Here is a 16,876-nt window from a genome sequence, read left to right on the forward strand (position 1 = left end):
TACTCATTTGGTCAACTTTCCCTACTTTCTCTGCCCCCAAGCATTCTTAACACCTTCAAGAAAGGAGAACTGAGAATGAGGGCTAACATGTTGCTTAGAAAAACAGGTGATAAATCATAAAGCAATCAAACCTGTGGCAGGGAATGGGAAACACATGGCAGGTCCTTCTAATTAACTCTTTGATACGTTGCTCTGGGTTGGGTGTTGTTTCTAACGTTTTCCACTGACTTGTCCCAGGCCACTCTCTCACCATAGCAACTCAAGTTTACCAGAAAGTAGGAAAGTCTGCATTCGAGAGAGTTAAGGGAGTTTGATACAGTCCAGCTAACCACAAATGAAGAAGAAGAATGAGGAGGAGGAGGAATGAGAGGAGGGGACACAGGACAGGAGAGGGGGAAGGGACAGCCAAATATTTCCCTCCCTGCAAATATTCTTTGGGATATATCCTCTCCCTCTCTCCTTCTGATACACCTCATTCTCTCTCTTCCACCCTCTCTATCTCTCCACCTCCCTAAAAACTTTGTTCCTATGCATCCTTTTCTCACCAACTTAAGAAAGTGACAGAAGAGCAAGAGACCTAAGTCCACATAGGTTCTTTGCAAACATTTGGTGCAGTTAGCCCCATGGGGCGACGGCAGGGCCTTATCAATCTTGTTTCTGACGCCCAAGGGCAGCTCAATACAATTTTTTGAATAAGTGAATAAATGAATGTCCTCCCTCCTTTTGCTGTGAACAGTGGATTTTAACAAGAAGTCCCTGTTTTACAGAGGCAACAGGACACAGTGCAGCAGGCTGTAAACCTACCAGCCTGAGAACCTAAACACCAGAGGTTCAGCTCAGCTCTGCCCCTACCCTGGCATGTCGACTCTGAGTTCCTCATGTAGGCTTTCTGAACTTTATTTGCTTCCCTTGAAAACATGGACATTGAGCAAGAAATTCTTTAAGGATTCTTGAGGGCTCTAACCTTTAAGTATTTCACTAATAAGCCTGCAAAGAAATAACCCTCCCTTCATGGATGAATAAGCTAGACTCAATCTGCTGCTCTTTTCTAACTACAGGGATAGGCCAAGTAAGAGTAAAAGGCAAAGAATGTCCACTCTGTCTGCGTATCTTAACCAAATTTGCATCTACAAGGTGGGAAGCTGAAGCTAGAAACAGGGTCAACTGTCTAAATAATCCCAGCCTGACTTCCCCCATGTGCACTGGCTGCCCATATTAATTCAGTTCATGTCGCCCTTTACTTTGCTCTTGCAGGCAAAACTCTGAACTTGCAAAGCCAAGAGATGAAAGAGGGCACCCATTTCATCCTCTACCTCTAAGAAAGGCCTCACCTAAATTACCCCAGAGAGATTATAGATCCTGCCCTTAAGCTTTGTCAAAGAACACTTGGCAGCTTCTCCAGGCACGTGTTGTACCATCTTCTGAAACTGAATTACATAGGGGTTCTCTATGTCATATACCAGGAAGCTCCACGTGTAAGAAAGCCTGAGCTACACCTTCAGTGCTTTGAAAACTGACTCTGATCTGCAGAGAACACTGGGTTTTGGGCTCCTCCCTTGGGCAGTGGCAGCTTCTCAGATAGAGACTGAAACAGGGAACGAAAGATTTCCATTTATTTCAAGTCCCTTCTTGGGTATCTCTTCCATCACCATTTGTAGCTGAACTATTTGAGAAATCAGGGTGGCCAGGTTACAGATGTACCCAATGGCTGGGGATCAACCTAGACTCAAGCTCTTTTGGGGTCATGAGTTGAATGGAAAGGACGGCTTTCCCTATACCTGGCCTATGTCCATGAACTCCAGACTTTAGGAGAATTGCTTTATATTAGCCAAGTTAATGTCTAAAACACTAAATAAATAAATAGGTAATCTCTGAGATCAAATTGCCAAAGTCTGCTTATGCCTTCCTGCCTCCTGGAAGCATTACAAAGAGGACATCAACAAACAGGTCATTAGAAAAAGCGAAATGTGCCTCACTTTGCAAATCTCATTTTTCCTTCAATGCTTCTTTGTCCCTATGGATTTCAACTCACTCCATTTGACATTCTCAGTTCCTCTGATAAGAAGTTCTTAGAAGCTTATGGCAAACCAGACCCCCTGAATCTGGAAGCAGGTCTGTAGGAATTCTAGTAATTAAACAACCTTGAACAAGTTGTTTCACTTCTCTGAGTCTCAGTTTCTCATTCAAAAATGGTGAGTAATTTGTAAGACTTCCCTAATAATCTGTGACTCTGCAAGAGGCAGTAGGGTACTGTGGACAGAGAACCCGCTTTGGAAACACACAAGACTAGGTTTAGATTCCTACCCAGTGTGTGACTTGGCCAACCTTCTTCACTTCTCTAAATCCCCATCTGTGTAACTGTACAGGAATGAATGAATGAGTATGTGTGGCCAAGCTATGGAAACTCAGGGTTAAAATACTGCTTTGGGTTTTATAGTAAATTATTCAAGCCCGTGACATTCTAGCAGAAAAAGCCTAGTGTCACTTTCTTAAGGTTATTGTGTCAATGTGTTTTCCGGGAACTCCAGGGTTTACTCAACCCGAAGTCAACCTGCCCTTGACCAAATGGCTCACCAGTTTCACAGCGTGCTGCTCTGATGACACACCCTGCACTCAGCATTTGCCCCTTCGGCCAAGATAGATTTCTGAGTGGGCATCAGCTGGGGGATACTACATGGGCACCAATGTCACAGATCTTCTGTCACAGTCCACCCTGAACCATTGCTTCCCAAATGACAATTCCTCAGCAGAACAGCTGGGTGTAGGGACACACAGGACACAAACACCAGCCCTTGCCCACAACCTCAGCCATTATCTTGAGTCTGAGCAACCAGTCTAGTGGCAGATGGGCCCTTCCTTTTCAAGAGAGTTCTGAGATCGGATCTTTCATAAACAGATCCCTCCCCATCTCCTTGTTGTCCAGGTCTGTACGCCAAAAGGTAAGAAAGCATTTGCCAAGCCATATCTCAAGAAGTATAGTTATACCCTAGTCTCAGGGCAGCAAGTGCCTGCTTACGTGCCTTATGTTTACATAAGTGGTATTTTTTTCTCCTGAACTTCGAAGGCCTAATCTGCTTTCTCCCTCCCTAGCTAAACAAAAGAGGAGTTGAAATAATTTTAACTACCCCTTTCAGTAAGCAGCCTGTTTGATCTTTACCTTAGCCACAGCCTTTATGTGTCCATACGAGCATAACAGTACCTTGCAGTACCTGAGGCACAATACATTGTTTGAAGAGTGACAATGAGATTTAAAGAGTGACATTGTTTAAAGAGTGGCAGTGAGTGACAATGACATTCCAATGAGAACCACACTCAAAGCAAAGGTTCCCTTGCCTGTGTGAAGAATGACCGATGGTAGAAATTTTGCAGACCTCATTACCTCTTCACCGGTTAAGAAATCTTATTTATTTATTTATATTATATTTTCCCTACCTGAGCCAGGGATAGTCAAACATTTTCTGCAAAGGGCCAGGTAGTATCATAAATATGTTAGGCTCTGCAGGCCACTTACATTTTTGTCATGTGTTCTTCTTTGCTTTTTGTTTGTTTACAATACTTTAAAAATGTAAAACACATTCTTAGCTACAAGCTACTTGCAGGGGTAAAGACAGGACAGCTAATGGACAAAAACAAACAGTTAGAGAGAAGAAATAAGTTCTGGCCAGGAGCGGTGGCTCACACCTCTAACTCTAGCACTTTAGGGGACTGAAGCAGTCCCCTTGAGCCCAGGAGATCAAGACCAGTCTGGGCAACATAGGGAGAGCTTATCTCTAAGACAGAAAATTTTTTTAAAAAATAGCTGGGAATGGCGGCACATGCCTGCAATCCTGTCTACTTGGGAGGCTAAGGTGGGAGAATCCTTGAACCCAGGAATTCAGTTTGAGGTTGCAGTGAGCTATGATTGTACCACTGCACTCAGATTGAGTAACTGGGTGAGACCCTGTCTCAAATAAAAAGAGGGAATAAGTTCTAGTTTTCAATAGCACAAAAGGGTGAGTACAGTTAGCAACAACATATTGTATATTTCAAAATGCTAGAAGAAAGGATTTGAAGTGTTCCCAAAACAAGGAAATGATAAATGTTTGAAGTGATGGATGCCTTAAATACCCTGATTTGATCATTACACATTCTATGCCTGTATCAAAATATCACATGTACCCAATACATTTGTACAAATATTATGTATCTATTTTTTTAAAAGTTGGCAGATCCCAAAAGTACTACTATGGCTTCCAGTGGTCACTGTGAGCCCTACTGGCTCAGCAAATGCAGCACCCAAAATTCTGAACAATGTGAGAGATTGGCTTCATGGCAGCTATGGCTTTACCACTGATAGGAATGATTTCCAGAGACATTTAATCCTCAACTTGGGACTCTTTGCTGCAGGAGTTTGGCTGGCCAAGAAAATGAGTGACAGTGACCTCTTGGCACTTCAGCTGGGGGTGTAGCCAAGTAGACAAATAGAATCTTGTGCTGAACCCAAACCTTCAAGAAACAGAGCATGTGAGCATCATAAGATATGCCCTGATGGAAGCTGAAGCTTGATTCAGCTGAGTGCTGAGCGCTTGGTCCCAATCTGGTTTCTTTTTGTTCCTTGAATCCACTCAGAACACCATTCCTTGGCCAGCAGCCAGCCTTTAGTGATTGTCTCTGTTCTGCAAAGCTCTGTACATAGTTATTGAGTTTCTACAGGGGGTGATCTTCACTCTTGTCCTAAGGAATAACTATGGTGTTTTAAGAAATATTTGAAATAAAGGGTACACATAAAGACAAAGAAAAGTTTATAAAGTTAAAAAATAAAATAAAAACCGAGCCCCAGGCTAAATTTGGCCTAGGGGCTGTAGGTCACAGACCCCCAGCCAATGACTTCATAAATCTGGATGTTAATCAGCCTCACCTGGGAGTTAGGGCAGGGGATTCATTTTAAAACAGATTCTTAGATTCTAACCCAACCCAGAAAATCAGACTCTTTGAGCTAAATTCTTAAGCTCCCTGGTGATGATGATGAATTGAGTCTGCAGCTGACCCCAGAGTCAAGTCTGAAAGACCTGACACATCCCTCCCTCACCAGCCTCCCCTCCTCCCCCATTCCCCAGGGATGATTCTTTTACTTGCCTCAATGCTATTGTTGAGCAACCTCCATCACGCTATAGCCTTCTCTCTTCTAATACATTCTTGTCTACCTACATACCAATTAATCACATGCACTTTATATTTTAATACTCCTTTTTAACAATGCTTGAGAATTTTGTTAGTAGTCCTTTCCTTTTACAGCTTGCTGGAAGGAGCCGTTTCTTCACCCTTAAAAAGAAAAACTTCAGATAAATTAAACTCAGCAGTTTCCCTGAGCAAAAAACAATTTATGAATCAGGCAGCACTCAGAACTGGAAGAGGTTCTGCAAGTTCTACCCTAGCATGTGAGCAGAGGCTTTTACAGGCTGAATGCAAAAACAAAATCCTTGATGAGTTGATTAGCTAAAGCCAGGTGTTTATCTTACCATCCAATGGAAAGCCTTCCAGTTGAGTTTAGCTGATGGTTTCTGGGTGATAAAGCTTATGTCTTATTTTATTGTTTGCATTGGACTTCAGTCTGCTTACATATGAACCCAAGGCACTGGTGCCATCCCAGCTTAATGGCAACCCAATTACTTTTTTTTCTTTTTGAGGCAGAGTCTTGCTCTGTTGCCCAGGCTGGAGTGCAGTGGCACAATCTTGGCTTACTCTAACCTCCACATCCCAGGTTCAAGCAATTCTCATGCCTCAGCCTCCCAAGTAGGTGGAATTACAGATGTGCAACACCATGCCCAACTAATTTTTGTATTTTTAGTAGAGATGGGGTTTTGCCATGTTGGCCAGGCTGGTCTCAAACTCCTGTCTTAGTGTCATCTGCCTTCCTTGGTCTCCCAAAGTGCTGGGCTTGCAGGCATGAGCCACTGCACCCAGCCCCAGTTAAATTTTTTAATGCCCCAAAGCACTGCCTTCACCACTCCCCCATCCAGGCTGATACCGTAACTCTTCTTCAACTCCATCCTTTCAGCTAAGCATGCACCAGCTTCTACCATAGTCACATTTGTGTTAAGAGATACAGTAGTTATGTTGAACCTGGCCTCAGGAGGATGAATATTCTGTTCTTTAGGAGTTATTCATTGCTGCATTACTGGGTTTCTGGTTTTTCAGCACCACAGCACATAAACAGGCCATTTACTCACATGAGCCAAAGTTAAACCTTTGGAATCCTGAAAAAAAGTTTTAAGCACAGCACATAGCAAACGCAAAGCCAAAAAGTAAGATGACTGGAAATAAAAGCCAAATTTTCTTGGGTTTATGCAGTTAGCCCAGGATTTTGAAAGAAATTGGCAATCAGTCCCTAGATGCAAACTGGATCAAAATGATGCTGAGATCACTCAGGCATAATCCATAACCTTAGTGTAGGTACAGAGAGGATGGAGATTTTCATGGAAGCTCACAGCTTCTTCAGAACTTTACACTGAAACATAGTACATGAGTCAACTTCACAGCTGTGATTTCCAGAACTTTGTCAACATTGGACAAGAAGTCTTGACCAAAAGAGTTCAAAAGTCAGCTCTGTTTGAGGTGATTCCTGACTCAAACAGAATGGGAGACAAGCCAAGAGTAAGGTTAGGGGTGGGCAGGGCATGGATGGCAGGCACAGTAATAAGAAAAGCTTATCTGAAGAAAACAGTCCAGAAAATAAGGACTGGCCTGTTGGCCTTGGTCTCCCAGCAGCTCCCAGCAGACTTAATCAGAGTTAAATATTCTCCTTTTATATCTGTTGTTGTATAGGAATTTACCTCTGCTGGGAGTTGAGATGCAATCTGTACTCTTTACTTGGGTGGGACGGGGTATTAAAGAAGAGGCCAGGAAGAGGGGACACGGAGGAAAATAGGTCCAGCTTCAGAAGCCATAGGACATTTTTAAAGTGCATCAATAAAATGCAAAACTATAAAACACTTAGGATGTAACATAGGAGAAATCCTATGACCTCGGTTTTGGCAATGACTTTTTAACTACAACACCAAAGTCATGATCCACGAAAGAAAGAATTGATGAGCTGGACTTCATCAAAATTAAAAGCTTCTGCTCTGCAAAACACTCTGTAGAAAGAATGCAGACAAGCCATAGACTGGGAGAAAAGATTTGCAAAAGATATATCAGATAAAGGACTGTTGTCCAACATATATAAAGAACTCTTAAAACTCAGCAATAAGAAAATGAACAATCTGATTAAAAGATAGGCAAAAGATCTAAACAGACACCTCACCAAAGAACATATACAGATGGCGGATAAATATATAGAAAGATGCTCATTGTCATGTAATTAGGTAATTGCAAATTAAAATAATGAGATACCACTAAACACCTATTAAAATGGTGAATAATCCAGAACACTGACAACACCAAATGCTGGCAAGGATGTGGAGCATCAGGAAATCTCATTCATTGCTGGTGGGAAGGCAAAATAGTACCAAAACTGTGGAAGGCAGTTTGGCAGAAAACTAAGAATACTTTCACCATGTAATTGCTGGGTTATATGGTAAAAGTATGTTATACTCTTTGGTATTTACTCAAGTGAGTTAAATACTTTATGTCCACTCAGAAACCTGTTTACAGCAGCTTTATTCAGAATTGCCAAAACTTGGAAGCATCCAAGATGTCCTTCAGTAGTTAAAGGGATAAAAATTTTGTGATACATCCTGACAATGCAATATTATTCAGCACTAAAAGGAAATGAGCTATCAAGCCACAAAAAGATATGAAGGACCTTAAGTGTATTAAGTGAAACAGCTAATCTGCAAAGGCTACATTCTATGTGATTCCCATATATGACATTCTGGAAAATGAAAAATTATAAATACAGTAAAAAGATAAGTGTTTGCAAGGGATTAATGGGAGGGAAGGATTAATAGGCAGAGCACAGGGGATATTTAGGGCCATGAAGCCCTGCTTTTTGATACTGTAATGATGGGTACACATCATTATACATTTATCCAAAGCCATGGATTGCATGACTCCAAGAGCGAATTCTAATGCAAACTATTGACTTTGGGTGATAATGACGTGTCATTGTAGGTTTCTCAATTTCTTTTTATTAAAAAAAAAAAGTGCCAGTCTGGTGGTTGCTGATAGTGGGGAAGGCTGTGCATGTGTGGGGACAGTGGCTATATGAGAAGTCTGCATCTTCCCCTCAGTTTTGCTGTGACCTAAAATCATTTTAAAAAATAGCACCTATTTAAAAGGCACTGGGAAGTGAAGGAGACAGAGTCACAAAAACCCTTCAAAATATCAACAAATCCAGGAGCTGTTTTTTTGAAAATTTAATAAAATAGACCACTAGCTAGATTAATAAAGAGGAAAAGAGAGAATAATCAAATACAGACAATTAAAAATGATAAAGGGGAGGGATATCACCACTGATCCCACAGAAATACAACCACCATCAGAGAATGCTACAAACACCTGTATGCACATAAACCAGAAAACCTAGAAGAAATGGATAAATTTTTGGACACTACACCCTCTCAAGTCTGAATCAGGAAGAAATTAAATCCCTGAATAAACCAATAATGAGTTCTGAAATTGAGCCAGTAATAAATAGCCCACCAACCAAAAAAATAAAAAGCCCAGGACCAGGCAGATTCCCAGCTGAATTCTACCACAGGTACAAAGAGAGGATGATACCATTTACTATGAAAGTATTCCAAACAATTGAAAGGGAGGCACTTCTCCCTAACTCACTTTATGATGCCAGCATCATCCTGATACCAAAACCTGGCAGAGATACAACAAAAAAAAGAAAACTTCAGGCCAATATCCCTGATGAACATCAATGCAAAAATCCTCAATAAAATATTGCCAAACCAAATCCAGCAGTACATCAAAAAGCTTATCCACCACAATCAAGTCAGCTTTATCCCCAGGATACAAGGCTGGTTCAACATATGCAAAGCAATCACATAAACAGAACTAAAAACCACATGATTATCTCAATAGATGCACAAAAAGCCTTCGATAAAATTCAACATCACTTCATGTTAAAAATTCTCAGTAAACTAGGTATTGAAGGTACATCTAGGTATACCTCAAAATAATAAGAGCCATTTATGACAAATCTACACCAATATTATACTAAATGGCAAAAGTTAGAATCATTCCCCCTTGAAAATCAGCACAAGACAAGGATGTCCTCTCCCACCATTCCTATTCAATGTACTATTGGAAGTTCTGGCCAAGGCAATCAAGCAAGAGTAAGAAATAAAGTGTATTCACATAGGAAGAGATGAAGTACATGATTCTATATCTAGAAAATCCCCATCATGTCAGCCTAGAAACTTCTTAACCTGATAAGCAATTTCAGCAAAGTCTTAGGATACAAAGTCAATGTGCAAAACTCACAAGCTTTCCTATACACCAACAATAGACAAGCAGAGAGCCAAATCATCAATGAGCTTTTATTCACAATTGCCACAAAGGGAATAAAATACTGGAACACAGCTAACAAGGAAAGTGAGGGACCTCTCCAAGAAGAACTACAAACCACTGCTCAAGGAAATAACAGAGCACACAAACAAAAGGAAAAACATTCCATGCTCATGGATAGGAAGAATCAATATCATGAAAATGGCCATATTGCCCAAAGTAATTTATAGATCAATGCCATTCCTATCAAACTACCATTGATATTTTTCACAGAATTAGAAAAAAGACTATTTTAAAATTCATATGGAACCAAAAAAGAACAAAGCTGGAGGCATCATGCTACTCAACTTCAAACTACACTATAAGGCTACAGTAACCAAAACAGCATGCTACTAGTACAAAAACAGACACATAGACAATGGAACGGTATTGAGAACTCAGAAATAATGCCACACATCTACAACCATCTGACCTTCAACAAGCCTGACAAAAACAAGCAATGGAGAAAGGATTCCCTGTTTAATAAATGATGCTGGGAGAACTGGCTAGTCATATGCAGAATATTGAAACTGGACCCCTTCATTATACCTTTTACAAAAACTGACTCAAGATGGATTGAAGACTTAAACATTAAACACAAAACTATTTAAAAAAAAAAAAAAAAAGCTCTAGAAGAAAATCTAGGCACTATTATTCAGGACACAGGCACAGGCAAAGATGAACAATGTCATCTAACAATGTCAAAAGCAGTTGCAACAAAAGCCAAAATTGACAAATGGGATCTAATTTAACTAAAGAGCTTCTTTCTACACAGCAAAGGAAACTATCTTCAGAGCAAATAGACAACATACAGAATGGGAGAAAATGTTTGCAACCTATCTATCTGACAAAGGTCTAATACCCAGAGGCTACAAGGAGCTCAAACAAATTTACAAGAAAAAAAAACTCATTAAAGAGTGGGGAAAGGACATGGGCATGAATGGGCACTTCTCAAAAGAAGGCATTTATGTGACCAACAAACATATGAAAAAAGTCTTAACATCACTGATCATTAGAGAAATGCAAATAAAAACCACAGTGAGATACCATCTCACACTAGTCAGAAAGGCAATTATTAATAAGTCAAGAAATAACAGATGCTGGGGAGGCTGCGGAGAGACAGGAAAGCTTTTATATTGTTGGTGGGAATGTAAATTAGTTCAACCATTGTGGAAGACAGTGTGGCAGTTCCTCAAAAACCTAGAACCAGAAATACCATCTGACCCAGCAATCTCATTACTGGGTATATACCCAAAGGAATACAAATTATTCTGTTATAAAGATACATGCACGCATATGTTCACTGCAGTACTATTTACAATAGCAAAGACATGGAATCAACTCAAATGCCCATCAATGATAGACTGGATGAAGAAAATGTGGCACGTATACAACACGGAATACCATGCAGTTGTAAAAACAAATGAGATCATGTCCTTTGCAGGGATATGGGTGGAGCTGGAAACCATTATCCTCAGCAAACTAATGCAGGAGCAGGAAACCAAACACCACACGTTCTCACTCATAAGTAGGAACTGAAGAATGAGAACACATGGACACAGGGAGGGGAACAACACACTCTGGGGCCTATTAGGGGGATGGCAGGGGGACAGGGGAGGGAGAACCTCAGAAAAAACAGCTAATGCATGCAGGACTTCATACTGAGGTGTCGGGTTGATAGGTGCAGCAAACCACCACGGCACACGTTTATTTATGTAGCAGACTTGTTCATCCTGCACATGTACCCTACAACTCAAAATAAAATAAAGTGCCCTGACCACCCTGCAGTAACAACGAAGTGGAATTAGATTAGACATTTTTTATTTTTTACTCAGAATGAGTTCTGGTCCCAATACAATAGCGGACTCTATCTGGATAAAAGAGGCAAAACAACCTAAACTACCATCTAGAGCCCTGCTATAATGAATACTCTAGACATGTTTGTGTGGTGAATAACTCTTCCGAGGCACTTACCTCGGCATCCTCGTCTGACCTGAGACGTAGTTTGGCCACAACCATGCATGTACACACCGTTTCAGCAAGTCACTGAGGAAATCGAGGTGTAGGCTCACTCCAGTGCTTCCTTTGCTCAACAACTTGTCCAAAGCTCAAGCTAAACGCATCTTCTGACAAGACCAAAAACCCTGAGTCATCCTCAATTTCCTTCCTTTCATTCTTCAGATGGGTGAATGTTGTCAGCTCCATCTTCCAAAAAGATTCAGAATCCAACCACTTGTTTCATTTCAGCCACTCCCACCTGGCCCAAGCCACAGCCCATTCCTGCCTCTCAACTGTTTCAGCCCCAGTGATCTCAGTGCCATCCTCCACCCAGAAGCTTTTACCTCTCCCAGAATAGGATCCTATATCCTCACTTTCTGTGGCTACAAGAACTGGAGTTGTCCAGCCCCTGTTCGCTCTCTGATCTCACCCACCCCTCCGGACTCTGCTCCAGCCCACAGCCTCCTCCCTGTCCTCTGAGCACACGAGCACATTTACCCTCAGCACCTCACTGCTCCCGTGGGCATGGCTCCTCCACCAAAGAGCCTCCCGTTTAATTCAGGTCTCCAAGCAAGCATCATTTATGTTGAAAAGAAAAAGGACATTCCCTGTACCTAGTGTAAACTGCAGTCACACAGCCTCTCCTGCAGCCCCTTGGCCATCTCTTCGCTCCTCACCCTGGTAGCACTAACCCCTGCACGGAGCGTTTGTGTGCATGTTCCTTCTGCTGTCCTTCCTTTCTCTCCCACTTACACAGAAGCTTTGCCACATCTGTCTGTTGACTGCTTGTGCCCAGGGCCTAGAACAGTGCCTGGCATACAATATGTGTTCAATAAATATGGGAAGGAAGTAGGGGTGGGAGGGGGTAGACTGGCTGACTGGTTTTCTCCTACAGAGTCCTCATTTGCCTCACCGTCCATTGCTTAAAAAAAAACCTCAGACAAGTCAAATGTAAGAGTTCAATTAAGCTAAGAACAATTCACAAATCTAGCAGCCCCCAGAACCAGAACAGGTTCAGAGCAAACCCAGGGTTGCCACAGGGTCGGATACCATCTACAGACAGGAAACAGCAGGTGATGTACAGAAAATGGAAGTGAGGTGCAGAAACAGCCAGATTGGTTACAGCTCAGCGTTTGTCCTATTTGAGCACAGTTTGCAAAGTTGCTGTCTGTGACTGGCTGAGACTCAGTGACTTTTTACTAGAAGGTTACAGTCTGTTTACACATCCCGTTAGGCGGCAGTTCGCTGGGTATGCAGAAACCTTCAGACCAAACCTGAACTATGTGGGAGGCAGCTTTAGGCCCAATTTAATTTCACAATCTTTACACCTACCCTTTCCTTACCACACTGCAAGACTGTGAATAACACGAAAGAAATACATGACACGCTCCTTGTCCCTAAAAATCTCAGACTTGTAAGGAATGAGAAAATGCACTAAAAAGAACTGAGCGAATAATAGAAATAATTCACTATGCCGAATAGAATATCAAGGGGTAAATATATTTGAACACAGGCAAGCGTTATGGGAACCAGGAAAGAAAGAGAACTCCATGGAAACTGGATATCGCTGTAAAGGCTCAGCTGTGCGCATTTCTCTGGTCCTACAGGGCACGTCTCCCCATAAAGAGTCAAGACACACCGTATCATGTTCTCGGAATTGGTTCTGCGGAAATTCGCCCAAAACTTTCTGCAATGCACATTACCCACAGCTTCAAGGGTGTCCAATGACCTCAGCATCCCTAAGCTCCTTTTTCTCATTCTGTTTCTTCCACTGACCTACAAATTCGACCTGCCTGGTCAACCCCTCCCCAGGCTTCTCTCTGCTTCTACATTTCAGGGAAGGAGCAAAGTCACCCCTGAGCTTTCCTTGACTCCATTGCTGATGTTTTTCTTGCCTTTTCAGAGCTCTCACTCTCTCCCATTCAGTGTCAACACGGCTTCGTTGTTCTTCTCTTTGCCTATTTTTAAACTTTTCTTTCTCCCCGCAGTCTCCTCTCCATCGCCTTGTCCTTACTCATTTCTTCTAGATTTTCCTATACGGAGGTTTGCATTTATAGCTCACCTCATTGCCCCGTTTTTTAATAACTGGGAAATGTCTCTGCCAAAAGCATTCTGTTACAGAAGAAAAGTGCATTCCATCATCTCCCGGCACCATCCACGAGAGGTGAGGGAGCACCTAGTAAATCATTCTTTTGCATTCTCCTGCGGCCAAACCCACAGAGGTGGCCAGCGCAGCACTGTCTGCCGGCCCTCTCTCCACTCGGCTGTGTTTTCTAAACCCCAGGCCTCCTATTTGTCCACCCATACACTTAGGGAAGGATTTTAACCGTCCCACTCCTCCAGAGAAAAGGCAGCTGGACATACCCTAATGCATCAGCACATACCAAGGAATGTTCTCCCCACAGCCAAAATCATGGGCCCAGCTTGGACCTGGAGTTGAAGTTGTATGCAGCAGGCAGGAAAGTTTGGTCTCGCTCCAGACTCAAGCTGAATGGGGCCACCTTTCCCGGGGTGTGGAGGTCCCCTCCATGTCCACCCCCACGAATAAGAGGGGAGAAGTCCCACATTTCTCCTCCACAAACCAAAAGCGCCTCTAGCTTCCACAAGGACAGAAGAAGAGGAAGTGTCCATCAACCCATGAGCAAGGACTGAAGGACTGAGAGATAAAGGGTGAAGCTCACTAGATTAAATGAGAAACATCCAAACACATGCAACCCCGGTAGCTTCAGTTTGTCCATGAGGCTTTCTGTGGGAAGAGTAATGCACTTGTTGGAGAGGCAGCTGGTTTTCATTACGGGCGAAAGACATTCAAAAATAAATACAGCCTCCCTCATACCACCCCAAACTCTGTGCACATTCAATTCTAACAAAATGGACACCCAGACTCCAAAGTCAAATTGTCTGAAGTCCATGCCACGACAAATGTTGCCATTGTTGCAGTTGTTGCTCAAATGGTTTATTTCTTTGGAGGCCACAAACTAAAACAATGACAACTTTCATGTCCAATTCCAGGAAATAAAGGATAGACAATAATGAGAGATTTTTCCCCCGAAACACAAACAAATGAATTGGGGCCGAAGGGCTGAAGGGAAGCGGAACAAATTAGGCCTGAGGACTTCCACCAGCCTGCCCACCCTACTGAACAGCTCCTGGGCACATTCTCCCCAGAGAGCTCAGAAGTGGTCTGGATTCGGGGACAAATATGTAACAAAAGATGCAGGCCCACCCAGAAGACCTGGGAGCCTGCTGTGAGGATTACAAACACTGGCAGAGGGCCAAAAGCTTCCCCTTCCCCGAGCTATGGAGCAGGGGCAAAGCAGCTGAGGCAGACATCACGGGCCAGTTCCTTCACAGTCTGGGATGGTTTGAACACAAGAAGAATGCCTGACATTGCCCCTCCAGAACCTTACGTTGCTAACTACATTTCAAATCATTAATTTCTGAAAACCACCCTGCATTACCATATCAGATCATCTCAATCAGTCAGGGCACTACCTGCTATGCTCGATGCACAGTAAATATTTGTCATTGGAATTAATTAACTGTGCAAAGGAGGCCCCAGGCCAGGGATCATTATACCACAAACCTTTCGGTTTCCCACAGGGAAAAAGTCTATTCTCAAAACACAGTCTTAACCGCTCCTCCAACCAAGCAACTGAAAAAGTCATCTATGAGTTGCTAAGAGATAAGCCATCTAGAAAGCGGATGGCTCGGGGCAAATGCGTGGGTTTGAAATAGCAGCTTCTAAATGTGAGCACGTTTCCAGTAGCCCATTTTACAGATGTGTCCACTGACAACCTGAGGTGTTCGAAGATTTCCCTAGAGTAAGCAGCAACAATCAAATGAGCCCCAAAGTCTCCTTCAGTGCTGTAGGAGTCCATTTGCATGACTATAAAAGAATATCTGAGGCTGGGTAAGAAAAGCGGTTTAATTGCTCATGATTCTGCAGGCTGTATTGGAAACATGGTGCCAGCATCTGCCTCTGGTGAAGGCCTCAGGAAGCTTCCAATTGTGGTGGGAGGCAGAATGGAGGCAGGCGTGTCACATGGCTTGAGAGGAAGCAAGAGAGCCGGGGAGGAGGTCCCAGACTCTTAAACAGTCAGATCTGGTGTGAAGTAATTGAGACCACACTCAATCAAGGGGATGATGCTAAATCATTTATAAGGAGTCCACCCTACGATCCAACACCTCTCCCACACCCCACCTTTAACACTGGGGACCACATTTCAACATGAGATTTCGAGGGGACAAACATCCAAAGCATATCAGGTCGTTTTAATTCAGAAATCTAATCGTTGGATTAAAAAATTAAAAACCTCTTTGCTCTCTAGTCTCCACCTAGAACCACTTTCTTCAACCTCCACCTATGGAATTCCGCCGCTTCTCTGTGAATCTTCTCCCGCAGCCTGCCCTCAGGACAATCCTGATTTCAGCATACAAACAGAATGTCCAAGCAAGGGCGAGGGGCCAGCTGACCCGACGGCCCCAGCAGACCAGGAGCTGAGGATGCCACTGCCTGCCTATAGGACAGGTGTAGAGTGGGGCCATTGGAAGGAGACAGAGCCAGAGGCAGGGGCAAAAGGGCGAATTGTTAGACTCAGTGTCAGAAAATGAACTTGAGGGCACTGGTGGTGCCCTGAAGTCTTTCCATGCCACGTATAACCCAGCTTCATCCTGAGGGTTTGCGGGAGCTACTGCTAGCTTAATGCCTCAGGCAGCATTCAGCTTGGCTTCCTTGTGTTTCAGTGACACACTCACCCACTTTCACAATGAGCTTCACCGCAGGCCGTTCCCAGCAGCCTGCCGATCATAAATAGGCTGGCCCATCTACCCCTCTGCTTCTCAGGGGCTCCAACTATACCCCCTGATTAGAAATGCAGGTTCACCGTCTCCCTAAAGTATGTCTTCATGCAGTCTGTTTATAGTTTGCAGCCAAATACACTGCCAATGCACAGAGGGCCCCCTTAGGCAAAGACCCCACTTACACACAACGTTTTTTATACATACCCATCATCTAGAGTAGTGGCTTCCATGCTGTGTCCCCTGAAATCCTGAAGTTATATAAAGGATCTGAGAAGACTAAGGGAAGCAAAGTTGACAGGGCTCTGACCCCCACCCTTTCTTCCATCAGGTCCATACTGGTTTTACCTATTTTATATATTTTTTCTTAATCACATATAATATACAATATAAATAATGTATATATAACCAGAAGATCTTGTGCAGAAAAAAAATAAATCCATTGCTAAATAAAAGCTTGAAAACCATGACTTAATCAAGAATAATCAAGAATAAGGTCTGCTTACATCAGTGCCTATGGTTTACAAAGCTCTACCAGGCCAGTGTACTGTGAGTCTCTCTCTCTCTCTCTCTCTCTCTCTCTCTCTCTCTCTCTCTCTCT

At 42.9% G+C, this 16,876-nt stretch overlaps 1 long non-coding RNA gene across 1 annotated transcript; it reads right to left on the reverse strand.

The window, feature by feature from the left end:
• Positions 1–405: 405 nt before the first annotated feature.
• On the reverse strand, positions 406–15,853 carry LOC116556022. Its single transcript, XR_004270789.1, has 3 exons — positions 15,673–15,853; positions 8,351–8,356; positions 406–417 (listed from the first exon to the last, which is right to left on the reverse strand). It is a non-coding gene; the product is annotated as an uncharacterized LOC116556022 (long non-coding RNA).
• Positions 15,854–16,876: the final 1,023 nt, after the last annotated feature.

Source organism: Sapajus apella, unplaced genomic scaffold, assembly GCF_009761245.1.
Source record: "Sapajus apella isolate SASKATOON/1434 unplaced genomic scaffold, GSC_monkey_1.0 scaffold16, whole genome shotgun sequence".
NCBI lineage: Eukaryota > Metazoa > Chordata > Mammalia > Primates > Cebidae > Sapajus > Sapajus apella.